We start from the raw sequence: 11,768 nt of genomic DNA on the forward strand, positions 1-11,768 counted from the left end.
CGGGATCTGCTGCTGGGAGACCCGTCCTTCCAGAATGACGACAGGTAGGGCGGGGGTCGCGCCGCGCGCTGGTCGCTGTCCGCGGTGCTGAAGGCCGGTCCGCTCCGCTGCCCTTCAACTTTCGCGGGCTTCCGGAGGAGAGAAGTTTTGGGTGGGGGCTGGGCGACCGGGGAAGCATCTTCCGGGAGGGGCCCCGGAGGGTGGGACGGAGAGCTGTGTGCTGGGGAGGCTTCCCAAACACCGATCCCCGTCCCGCGTCTGCACCCTCCCCGCCCGCCCCACTCGCAGCCCTGCTGATTTGGGGGACAAGCCAGCGCCGGAACCTGGCTGAAGGCTGGTGTCTAGGCTCTGGCTTTGGCCGTTTAGCATTAACTGAGTGGGTGCCTTTCAAACTTATGTCGCGGGTTTTTATGGAGGGTGACAACTTCCTCACCTCAGATTCTCCTGGGTGGACAAAAGCAGAATGAACTGGAATCTTTCGGTAAGAGACTAGCAGAACCAGCCCTTGGGAATAATTCATGCGCCGAGGGAGCTGGCAGGAAGCTGGAAGCAATGTTGCTTTTCTCTGCCTTTTCCCCAAATAGCTGTCTTGGGTAAACAGCCGGCCCTTTAGCTCTGTCAGCCTCAAGAGAGGCGCTTCCAGGCCTGCCAGTGAAGGCAGGTGCGGGCACTCGCGAGGGGTTGGCACCTGCGGGGCTTGAGAACGAGCCTGTTGTCCCTGCCATGTGTGTCGAGGGGCTTTTGGTGCGTCCTGGTGCCCCCCCAGCCCTGCCCGGCCCTGGAGCAGCAGGGCGAACGGGCACGCCGGCACCCCCAGCAACCGTGTGAATAGTCTGGGTGCCGTGTGAGGTGTCCGGGTGGCACAGTCAGAGGACCGGTTGCTGGAGCCGCAGCTGGGACAAAGGCATTTGTGACTGAGGTCAGTGTGCAAGGACAGTGGCCCGGAGGAGCTGCCGAAGCCCGCTGTGCCGGCCCCCAGCACAGAGCCTCCTGCCTGCCCGCACCGCATCTGGCTGCGTCCTCCAAGCACATTGGGCGGCATGAGCCGCCTGCGTTTGCCCACTTGTGGCCAGGCTTGTGGGTTCAGCAGGGGCGCTTTCTGAATTCTGTGTTTCCTCTTGTCAGACTGAGTGCTGTAGTCACAAGGACGCCCGGCCGAGAGGTAACGGCCAGGAAAGCACTGAGCCTCACTCTCTGGACAGGCAGAGGGGTCAGGAGGGCCCGGGCATGTTGTGCGCAGCAGGGGGCTCTCCTGGGTCAGACCTGTGTGCTGAGCGTCTTCCTACGGCGGCGGCGGCCCCTCGGCGCCCACTCCCCTGGGACCTGCCGGACCCCTGAAAACAGCAGTGCGGGCGGGGTGGCGTCTGTCTCCCCTGCAGGCCCAGAGCCTCCGGACGCGTCGATAAATGCCAGTGTCTGTGGTTGATGAAATTAGAGCGGCGCACCCCTCCCCTCTGCCTCCAGGAGAGCGCGGCAGAGGTCCTCCCCCTGCTCACCCCAGACAGGAGGCACGGGGCCTGGGTGGATGTGCCTGGCCCCTGGGGCGTGCAAGGGGCTCACAGGTGGCGAGAGGACTGCTGGTTTGTGCAACCCCAGCCGGGTTCCAGGTGACACTAGTCCCGCTGGCTTGGGGGCTGGAGGGGAGCCGGTGAGGCGCAGTGACGGCTTCCCTGGGGCTCTAGGAGCAGCCACCTGGCGTGGGGGCGGGGGCGGGGCCCATCCGGAACCCCTGCCAGCCTCTGTATCAGGGGTCCAGTTGGAGGAGTCTCTCTGTTTGCAGACTTCTCTGACTCAAGTTTGGCCTTGTCCCTCTCATGAACCTCTCATGCCCATGGACGTGGGGGCAGGCAGTGCAGGAAACCAGCATGGCATATGGAGGGTGGGGTAGGGTGCTGGGATCACCGGAGACCCCCACCCATAAGGACACACACACACAGGGAGGCCCAGGCTAGGCTCTGAGCTGACGTCCAAGCTCAGGGAGGAGACACAAAAGCTGGGCTGTTGGAGGTCCCCTCCTGGATGTTTGTGACACGGGCCACTTGAGCCTCTCCCTCTGGGCCCGTCTCATCCTTGATGTCTGCACCCCCTCCCGCGTCACTGATTCCCAAAGTGGAGGACGCAGGCAGGCTTCCGCCTGGCCCATCGGGACCTCTTCTGCACATATGGGAAGCATGTAAGGATGTTTCAGGGGGCACGGGGCTGGCGGGGGGCCCAGGGCTGCGGGCTGTCCCTCTGTACCATGAGGTTGGGGGCTTGGGGAGACCCTGTCACCAACACAGGGTTGGCCCCCTGGCCCCCCATGCCATCAGCAACATTCTCCTGGAACCCCATCAGCCCACGGGCCCCAGGGCAGGCTCTGTGGGGTAAGCAGGGACGCTGCTGCCCTGACGTTTGGCAGGCTGTGAGTGGGCGGCCAGGGCTGTGGGCTTCCTGCTCTCCAGAGAAATAAAGCCACCAGCAGTGAGTCACTGCAGCCTCACACTGTGGCCTTGGAGGAAGGGAGGGACTCAGCCCACGTGGACCAAGGAGGCTGCAGCGGCCTCTGGTGGGGGTGGGGGGGGCAGGCAAGGGAGGAGGGTGGAGCCAGAGCTCACAGACCTTTTAGGGAGCAGCTGAGGTCTTGGAGCAACCATTACCATTGGCTGCGGGACCAGGTCTTGGGGTTCCGGGGGGGCAGGGCTCTCGGCAGAAGTGCACCTGGACTGTCCAAGGCCCGGAGTTTAGGACCCCCTGCCCCACCCAGGGACAGCTCACTGCTCGTGTGCCCAGGGGCCGGGGAGGAGCTGAGGGAGCCCCGCCCTCCTGTCCCCCTCCGAGCCTTGTCTGGGGCTGACCCTCCTGTGCTCCCGGGGTCAGAGTGGCAGCTGGAGGTTGCAGGCCCTGCCCGCTGTGAGCCCTCCTCCTGGAAGGGTGATGACAGCCCAGTCACCGCGAAGAGCACTGTGATGGGACCTCAGGTGACACCAGGGGGAAAGGGCCCGCAGCTGGGCGCTCTGTCAGTAAGAGTCTCCCCCTCCTTGCCTGCATCCCGGACAGGAAGCTCTCAGCCCCACAGACCCCCGGGGCTCAGGAGGATGCAGGTGGGCTCTGTGTCCTGAGGAACCAGGGGGCATGGAGGCTGTCACACCGCAGCCTTGTCCCCCACAGGGAGCACAGTTGTCGAAAGGCTGGGGTGGAGAAGCCACCGGTGAGGACAAAGGGCCTGGCATGTGGCCATCTCCCAGCCTGCAGGACCCAGACCGCCTGCTCTCCGCAGCTGTCGGCCGGCCAGGACTGGTCCAGCGGGCGGCCGAAGCCACAGCTGGAGGCAGTGTCGGGGTCTGTGGCCTCCCCTCTCTCCCGGGCCTCCGAGTGGAGGACACGTGCACACTGAGGGAGCATCCAGGGGCTGAGGCTCCCAGGGGCCCTGGGGCCATGGAGGGGGGGCATCGGCCTGCTGCAGGAAGGACGAGGAGGCCAGGCCTCCGGGGGTCAGAATGCCCCCCCCCCCAAGGGCTGTTTGCCTTCGCTCCTCTGACAACAGAGGACGGAGCTCGACGGGTCTCTCGGAGTTGAGCAACATCAGATACTCTTTCACACAACACTGGGAGGTGGGGACACGGGCATTGCTGCATTCCAGGAGCCCTGCCGGCCCTGAGCTGGGGACAGGGGACCGCCACGGCCCCGGGGCAGGGGCTCCTCGACCCGGGTCCACTGGGGCCCCTCCAGCCCACACTGTCTGCAGCAGGCTTGCCCCTTCCCCGCCCCTCGCCCTCAGCCCAGCAGAAGGGGGCCCCTTGTGCACGTGGAGTCCCCCCGGGAGTGGGGGTCTCAGGGAACAGTGCTGCCCTCGGGGCCACTCAGCTCTAACTGTTAATAAGCAGATATTACTGAGCCACACTGGACAGGCCACCCAGCCCTCGCACAGCTCCGAGTAGGAGGCTTAGAACCCCCCAGGGCACTCCCTCCTCTATGCTCCCTCCTCCCTCCCCCTGCCCAGGGCTCCCGCAGATGAGGCAGGGGTATCCTGGGAGGGCAGCACGGCACAGGGTTCCGGGACCCTCCGGAGAGCCGGAGACAGCAAGCGCTGACAGGGATCTCTCGTCTGGGGGGTGTTCGGGACAGACTGGGGGCTGGGAGGGAAGCCAGGACCACGGGGCAGCAGGCTGGCCCAAGTCTCGCCCACATGGCGTCCGTGTGCACCGATGAACGTGGAGGACACTTCACAGCGGAGGGTGGCCGTGGCCCAGCCCGTGGCGGTCAGGCTGAAGCAGGGGTGGCGTGACATCACAGGAGCCCCACTGCTTAGCCCCACACCACTGGGTCCCTCCTGCGTGGGGCTGCGGGGCCCAGGCCTCCTCCCTGTGCCGCGACCCCCGGGCAGGGCTGGGCTGCTGGCTCACAGTCAGGCGGTGACAGGGAGGGACCTGAGCTCTGCCCCAGCACCTGCCCCTTGCTCCACCCTGGCTAGGGGCCTGTGTCCCCCGAAAACCCCCAGGCTTCGGGGACACAGCTGACCAGAGCGATGGCAGGGGGCCAGGTAGGTGTGGCCTGGACCAGGTTGGGGGCGTCCTACCCCTTTCAGCTCCATGAATAGAGCCGGACGGTGCCTGGGAGCTGGAGACGTGGGACTAAAGCCAGAGCCCTCATCCCCGCCCTCCCTGAGCCCCTGCCAGGCCCAGAGCAGCCCCCTGGTGTCCCTGCAGAGTCAGCCGCCCTGGGCACCTGCCTGCTGTCACTCCAGCCTCTTGGATGAGCCCCCTCCCCCAAGCCTCGCTCAGGCCTGACGTCCCTGTGCTCACTGCAGCTCTGTCCCATCCGTCAAGCCCCCACATGGTGGCCGGACGCGTTCTGGCTTCACGCAGAGCAGGGGCCAGGGCATGGGCTCCAGGAGCAGATGCTGGGCGCCTGGAGGAGGCTGCTTCCCAGGATTCTGTTTGTCTGGGGCTACGTGACTGAGTCAAGGGAAAGCTTGGGGTGGTGCCAGGTTCTGGGCAACTCCATGAATTTTAAGGTGTCCTTAGGGAGTAAAATTTGTGTCTTGATTTTTCCAGTCACTTTCTGGGTCCAGGGGCCTCTGCCTGCATCCCCCATACTCTGCTGTGAGCAGGCTGAGGCTGTCTGACTGTGTTTCCCTCTCACCCGGGGCCCCCCACAGGGAACAGGGCCTGGGAGGTGGCTGGGAGAGGGCGGCCGGGCTCCTTGGGCAGGTCATGTCTTCCTCCAAGTGGGGGCTCCGGGGACCGGCCTGGGAGGCCAGGAGTGGGCAGGCTGAGCTGAGTGGATGGACAATAAAGGGACACCGTGGAGGGACAGGAGAGGGACTGGCAGTGGGGGGTGTGGGCACACGTGTGCCGCGGTGGGTCAGCTGGGTTCCGGGGCCTGCCTCTGCCCTTGGGGAGCAGGCGAGCTGCGGTCTGCCGGGGCCGAGGGTGCATCAGTGCGCCGGCATTCCTGGCCCCACCGCCTGCGTCCTGGGGGCATCTGGGAGTCCACAAGGTGGGGGGCCCTGGGGCCGTGCAGGTCAGCGTGCCTCTGGAGATGTGTGCGCGTGACTCAGAATTCAGTCCGTCCTGAGTCAGTGTGGAGCGCGGCACAGATGCCCAGTGAGGGGGCGGCAGCGTCCCTCACGGTCACCAAGACCACAATCAGTTTTGGTTTCAAATTCTCCTTCCTGTTGGTCCCTCGACATAGCGCTCGTGGCTGCAACGGTGTGTGCGGCGGGCACCTCCGGCATCGGAAGTGGAGGCAGGGGGAGGGGCGCTGGGGCAGCTCAGCCCACGCGTGACGCCCCACGGGTCCCCAGGCTGCGGTCTGAGAGCGGGGCACCAGCGCAGCCGGTCCGGGTGACGGGCCTCTTCCTGGTCTGCAGACGGGGTGCGTGGGGCGTGGGACTGGAGGGGGCTCCTCGGTGTCTCCTCGTAAGGGCCCCGCCCCGTCAGTGGAGCCACCCTCAGGGGCTCAGCTGACCCTAACCCCCCCGCCCCCCCCCAGACCCTCCCCTCCTCACAGCGTCACGCTGGGGTTAGTCCTTGGCAGGCTTGGAGGACTGAGGAAGAAATGGCAGTTAAGCCTTCCCGGGATTGAGCTGGGCTTTGACTTAAGTTCCTAGGCTTCGAGGGCGTCCAGGAGCCTGCTTGGAGCCTCCTCTCCCCCCCAGGCCGGGCGTGCACCTGGCTGACTGGAGGCGGGTCCTGCAGCAAACGGGCCTGTCCAGGGTCACACTGCTGCTCCGGGGAGTTGGGGGGAGGGGGGGAGTCTGCACAGAGTGCCCCAGGCCCCTGTTGTGCTTTGAGCCCAGGTCTACCTGGAGCCTGTGCGTGGGATCTTAATTGGAAATAGGGTCCTTGTAGGTGTGATTAAGGTCAAGATCTCAAGGTGAGTTCATTCTGGGTTAGGGCAGCTGCTAACCTCAGTGACGGGTGTCCTTACGAGAAACGACACACAGGCAAGCCCACATGGAGGCAAGGGGCTGCAGGGGTGCGGCCAAAGCGGGGAGCACTGGCGCCCCAAGCCGGGAGAGGGGAGAAGGGCCCTCCCTGGAGCCTCTGGAGGGAACGGGGCTCTGCCCACACCTTGATTTAGGATTTCTGGCCTCAGAACTGGCAGAAAATAAATTCCTCGTTTCAGGCCCCCCAGTTGGTGGCACTTTGTTATGGCAGCCCCAGGACACGGACACCCTCATCACAGGGCGCGAGCGTGGCCAGGGCAGGCGGCCCCAGGGACCCAGAACCTGCCGCCTTCTCCAGTCACTAGGGAACCTTCCATTGTGGGGCTGTGAAGAGCGTGCCGGGCCTGCAGGGAGGTCACTGCCCTCGTGGGGAGGGACCCCCCGGCCCGCTGAGGCTGGACAGAGTCTGTGAATAACTTGGCCTGTCCTTTTGCTGCAGTGTTTTCCGGGGCAGGGCCTGAAGTGATGTTGAAAATGCACGCACAGCGGAAATGCCGGAAAAGAGGCCCCCTCCCATGGGCCGTGGGAGCCAGGAGCAGAGGGACACCTCCCCCTGCCTGCAGGGACAGTGGCTCCTGGCCCTGAGGACTCCAGAGGAGGGGCTGTGGGGGCGCTGCACCCTTCATGACCTTGACCCCCCGCGAGAGCCCAGGGAGGAGGCCGCGCCTGTGGGGCACCGGAGCAGGGGGAAGGCCTGGGGGTGGGGTGGGGGAGGAGACGGAGCCTCCGGGACGGCGCCTGGACTGGGCGGGGGACTCGGTGGCTGGTGCAGGGGTGTAGGGGGGCAGTCTGAGGGGACAGACTGTGTGGAGGCAGAGGCAGCCCCCCAAGCTGGCAAGGCCCTGGCCCGCCCCACTGCGTCTCTGTCCCAGGAGCCAGGCTGGCTGCACCCTCTCCCCAGGCCCAGGGGGGGCCCAGGTCCTGGCTCCTTCCCTCCTCCCTGTCCCCGTTCCGAGGCTCAGTGGCTCTGCAGTGCGTGCCCACCCCGGGGTCCGGGGGGGCTAAGGTGAGGCCATCTTTGGAAGGCTCCTCCCATCCAGCCCCTGGAGGCCCAGGCTCTGCGCCCACCTAGCTAATTAGCAGCTCATTCTCTCTGTGTCTCTGTCTCTGCCTCTCTGGAAGGTTTTCCTGTGTTCTTGGGGCCCCTTCCAGGCAGTTCCAGGGCCCGGGAGCAGGGAGAAGGCCCTCCGGAGGGGGGAGGGGGGGCAAGGTCTCCAGCTGTGGGGAGATGTGGCACCAGGGCAGTGTCGGTCCCCCTCCCCCACTCCCCAGACCAGTCCTCTCACGTCCCTCTGGGTCCTCTGGGCAGGAGGGGACACAAGCAGGCTGTCTGGACCCCAGCCCCCGCCCAGCTCAGCCAGACTGTGGCCCTGTGCAGATGTGACCAAAGTAAGGATTTTAAGACGGGGAGAGAACCCTGGTGGCCTGAGGGGCCATCAACGTGCCCTCATAGGAAGGAGGCAAAAAATGGTTAAAATGGTAAACGTGTTACATATATTTTACCACAAGGGGGGAGCAGAGATGTAACGGAATGAGGAGCTCACTTGAGGACAGAGGCAGAGATCATAGGGATGAGGCCACAAGCCAAGGGACACCGGAGCCGCCAGAGGTGGGAGGGCAGCCCTGCCATGCCCGGACTTCAGCCCAGTGGCACTGACTGTGGACTTTGGGCTCAGAACTGGCGGGACTGTGTTTCTGCTCTCGAAGCCCCCAGCGTGCGGTCCCCACCAGGGCAGCCGCGGGGCCCTCACCTGAGCTGTGCCAGCTGTCGGGGCGCGTGGGTGTCAGGAAAGATCCTCTGGTGCCAGCCTGGGGCAGGCACGTGCCAGCTGGCGGCAGCCCGGGCACCCAGGCCAGGGCCCCCACTGGGAAGTATGCATCTCGGGGAGGCGGATTCTGAGTGGCATTTATGGGTGTCACCTGTGACCCAGGCCCTGTGCTGGGGAGGGGGCAGGGGGAGGGCCGGGGGACTCAGGCGGTGCCCGGGACTGGAGTAAAGGGCATGGAGGTGGGCGGGGTCGGGGGAGGAGTAGCAGCTGGTCTGCTCAGCCCTGGGGCCCCAGTCCTTGTCGTTAGGACATCCAGAATGGCGCCTACCAGGCCCCCAGGGTCTCCACGGCGGCCCGTGAGCGTGAGACGCCCCAGCCAGGACCGTGGTCCGCCGAGGTGTCGGGCTGAGCGCCTCTCCTAGAGTCACGCGGGGGAGCTCCGACTGCCAGAGCCGCCTGCCCCCAGCGCCTCCGAGGGTGCCTTGTTGGGAGGCAGGATCCTTACCGGTCGCTACGTGGACAGAGGTGGGCAGGGTGGGCCCTAGTCCTAAAGGTGCCCTTTGACAAAGGGGGGTTTGGAGACAGTCAGACACAGCCCCGCGGGCACCGTGGCCTCGGATGTCCTGCTCCAGGGCTGCGCGGGAACACATTTCTGTCATTTTAGCCACCGCCCCTGGTGTCCCCTTGCAGCATAGCAAGGGACCACGCGTGGTCACGAGGGTTAGTGAGCATGGGGCCTGTCAAGCCGCTCGCACCCTGCAGAAGCAGCGCGTTTTCTCTGGCCGGAGCGCAAGAGGCAGAGCTTTGGGGCCCGGGGATCTGCACACCGGTCCTGGCTCAGAGGGCCGAGGCGGGGACAGCGGCCAGACGGGACCGTCCTACAGCCACCGGGAACTGGGGCCACCGGTGGCGGGCTGAGCCGGCAGGCGGCCACTTGCCCAGAGCTCCCGCCCGACGCTCGGGCCCCGCGGAAAGGCTCTGCTCAGACTGGGCCCCAGGGCACCGTGAGGAGAAAGGAGCCGCTTCGCATGGTGACCTCGGCGATGATTTGCCCCACAGCGAAGGTGGCGGGTCCGCTGCCTTCCTGCAGAACATTCCGCCCTCTGGGTGCCTCTTCCGGGGCGGCTCAGCCTGCCCTCCCCCTCCACGTTCCTCACAGGCCGGCCGGCGGGTCCCAAGGGGAGAGGACGTTTTAGGTGACAGTGCGGCCACACGTTGTCCGGTTTTCCCTCCACCGCGAGGACGGTGGGGCTAATTAGGGACAGAGGCATGGCCTGCGTGGCCGCCCGCTGGCAGGAGGGGCTCTGCAACGAGACGCAGGCAAGGCTCTTCACGGGGACAAGGGACGCTCCTGGACGTTGCTGTGGCCCTGTGCTGTCATAGGATCCTTGGAAGGGGGGGGCTGAAGCAGAAGTCACAGCAGTGTGAGGAGGGGACCCCGAGAAGCTGGCGGAGGCAGGAGGATGTCCCCCGCCCCGCGCCTCCAGAAGGAAGCCCTGTCCACACGGATTCCAGGCCTCTGAGACAGTCCGTCTCCCCGGTGGACTTGGGGAGAGTTGTTACGTGGGAGCAGCAAACCCGTCGGCCGTGACCATCGTTGGCGTCCTGAGGCTCAGCGGCCGCCGGCTCCGAGGCTTTCCTCCCGGGCCTTTATCGTGAAACACACACACATAACATTTGTGACCTTTTTAAAAAACTTATTAATGTTTATTTTATTTTTAAGGAGAGAGAAACAGAGTGCAAGTGGGGGAGGGGCAGAGAGAGGGAGACACAGAATCGGAAGCAGCTCCAGGCTCTGAGCTGTCAGCACGGAGCCCGACGCGGGGCCAGAACCCACGAGCTGTGAGATCACGACCTGAGCCGCAGTCGGACACTTAACCGACTGAGCCCCCAGGCGCCCCAGGACTTTATCGTCTTAAGGACACAGTTCAGGGGCATCAAGTTCATTCACAGTGTGGTGCAGCACCTCCCACCCGGCCCCAGACGCGTCCATCTTCCCAGACGGGACTCTGTCCTGTCACACAGGGCCCCGTGCCTGTGGCTCCGACTCCTCCAGGGCCTTCTGGGAGTGTCCTCTCCTACAGAGCCTGTCCCCCAGTGACGGGCTGATGTCACTCGGCACGGTGTCCTCCAGGGTCCTGCACGCGGGAGCAGGTGTTGAGATTTCCCTCCATTAAAAAAATTTTTTTTTAAGTTTATTTTTGAGAGACAGAACAGGAACAGAGGAGGGGCAAAGAGAGAGGGAGACACAGAATCCGAAGCAGCCTCCAGGCTCCAAGCTGTCAGCACAGAGCCCGGCCTGGGACTGAAACCCACAAACTGTGAGATCATGACCTGAGCCGAAGTCAGATACTTAACTGACTGAGCCCCCCAGGCGCCCCAGGATTTCCCTCCTTTTTTAAGGCTCGTCTTCCGTGGTGTGGACAGACCGTCTTCCATACCCGTTCTTCTGCGGTCCATCCGATGGACCCTGGGTTGCTTCGGCGGCTAGCTGCTGAGTGATGCCGCCGTGAACGTGAGTGTGCAGATGCCTTTTCGAGACCGCTGTCAGTTCCGCGGGCACACACGCACGGGCGGAACTGCTGGGTCCTGCGGCAGCCCCGCTCCTAGGGAGGCACCAGGCCCTCCCGCGATGCCCGCAGCGGCTTGCGTGCCCTCAAGCAGCACACGAGGCCCCATCTCCCACCCCCATGCCAGCTCCTACATTTTCTGTTGGTTCCAGAGCAGCCTCCTGCTGAGTGAGTGCGAGGTGCTGCCTCGTTGTGGTCTTGACCCGTGTTTCCCTAGTGATCCGCCATGTTCGGCATCTTTTCATGGGCTCATTGGCCCCAGGCCGGGGCCTGGGAGGCCTGGCGATCAGCACACCCTCTGGTTTGCCTCACCCGCTGTAGGGGCGCAGGTGAGCATTCCCAGGCCGCCGTGCGCATGCACTGAGGCGGCTTTGGCGGGTGCAGGCGGGTGCCTCTCTGGCCACCCCCCAGACACCGCTCCAGGAAGTCTGCGGTGCCAGGCTTGCGCCCTCTGCCTGTGGCTCCAGGGTCGCCCCTTGCCACCTTTTACTGTGTTTCCGCATCTCCCTGGGTTCTGGAGGCCCCTGGGCCGGCCTGCCCACCTGCCCCCACACCTCTAGGCATCATACCTGGACCCTGGGGGCCCAACCTGCTCCGGGCCCCTCTCCAGCCAGGTGCGGGCTTCAGGCCCCCCACCAGACGGTGTGCGGTGGACCTGGGAAGGACGGATCGGTGTCCCCCCATCCCGTCGTCCTCTTCTCCACCGCCCACCCATCCCCTCAGCCTTGATTGACGCCCCCATCCCGTCGTCCAGAAGCCTGGCTGGCTCTACCCTCAGACACCCTGGACTCAGCCCGTCCCCTGCGGCTGCCCTGTCCCTCTCGGCACGGGAGATGTGGCCCATGACCCCCCACAAGGCAGCTGTCCTGCCGCTCGGGGAGAAAGGCGCTCGCTCTCGTCTGCCCCTGCACTGCAGCCACGGGGCTGGAGGGCGCCCGACCCCCTGGGCGTGGGCAGTTTGCAACCCTCACGGCGCGGGGAACACGGAGCCTCGGGCCA

Source organism: Suricata suricatta, chromosome 13 (genome assembly GCF_006229205.1).
Source record: "Suricata suricatta isolate VVHF042 chromosome 13, meerkat_22Aug2017_6uvM2_HiC, whole genome shotgun sequence".
NCBI classification, from domain to species: domain Eukaryota; kingdom Metazoa; phylum Chordata; class Mammalia; order Carnivora; family Herpestidae; genus Suricata; species Suricata suricatta.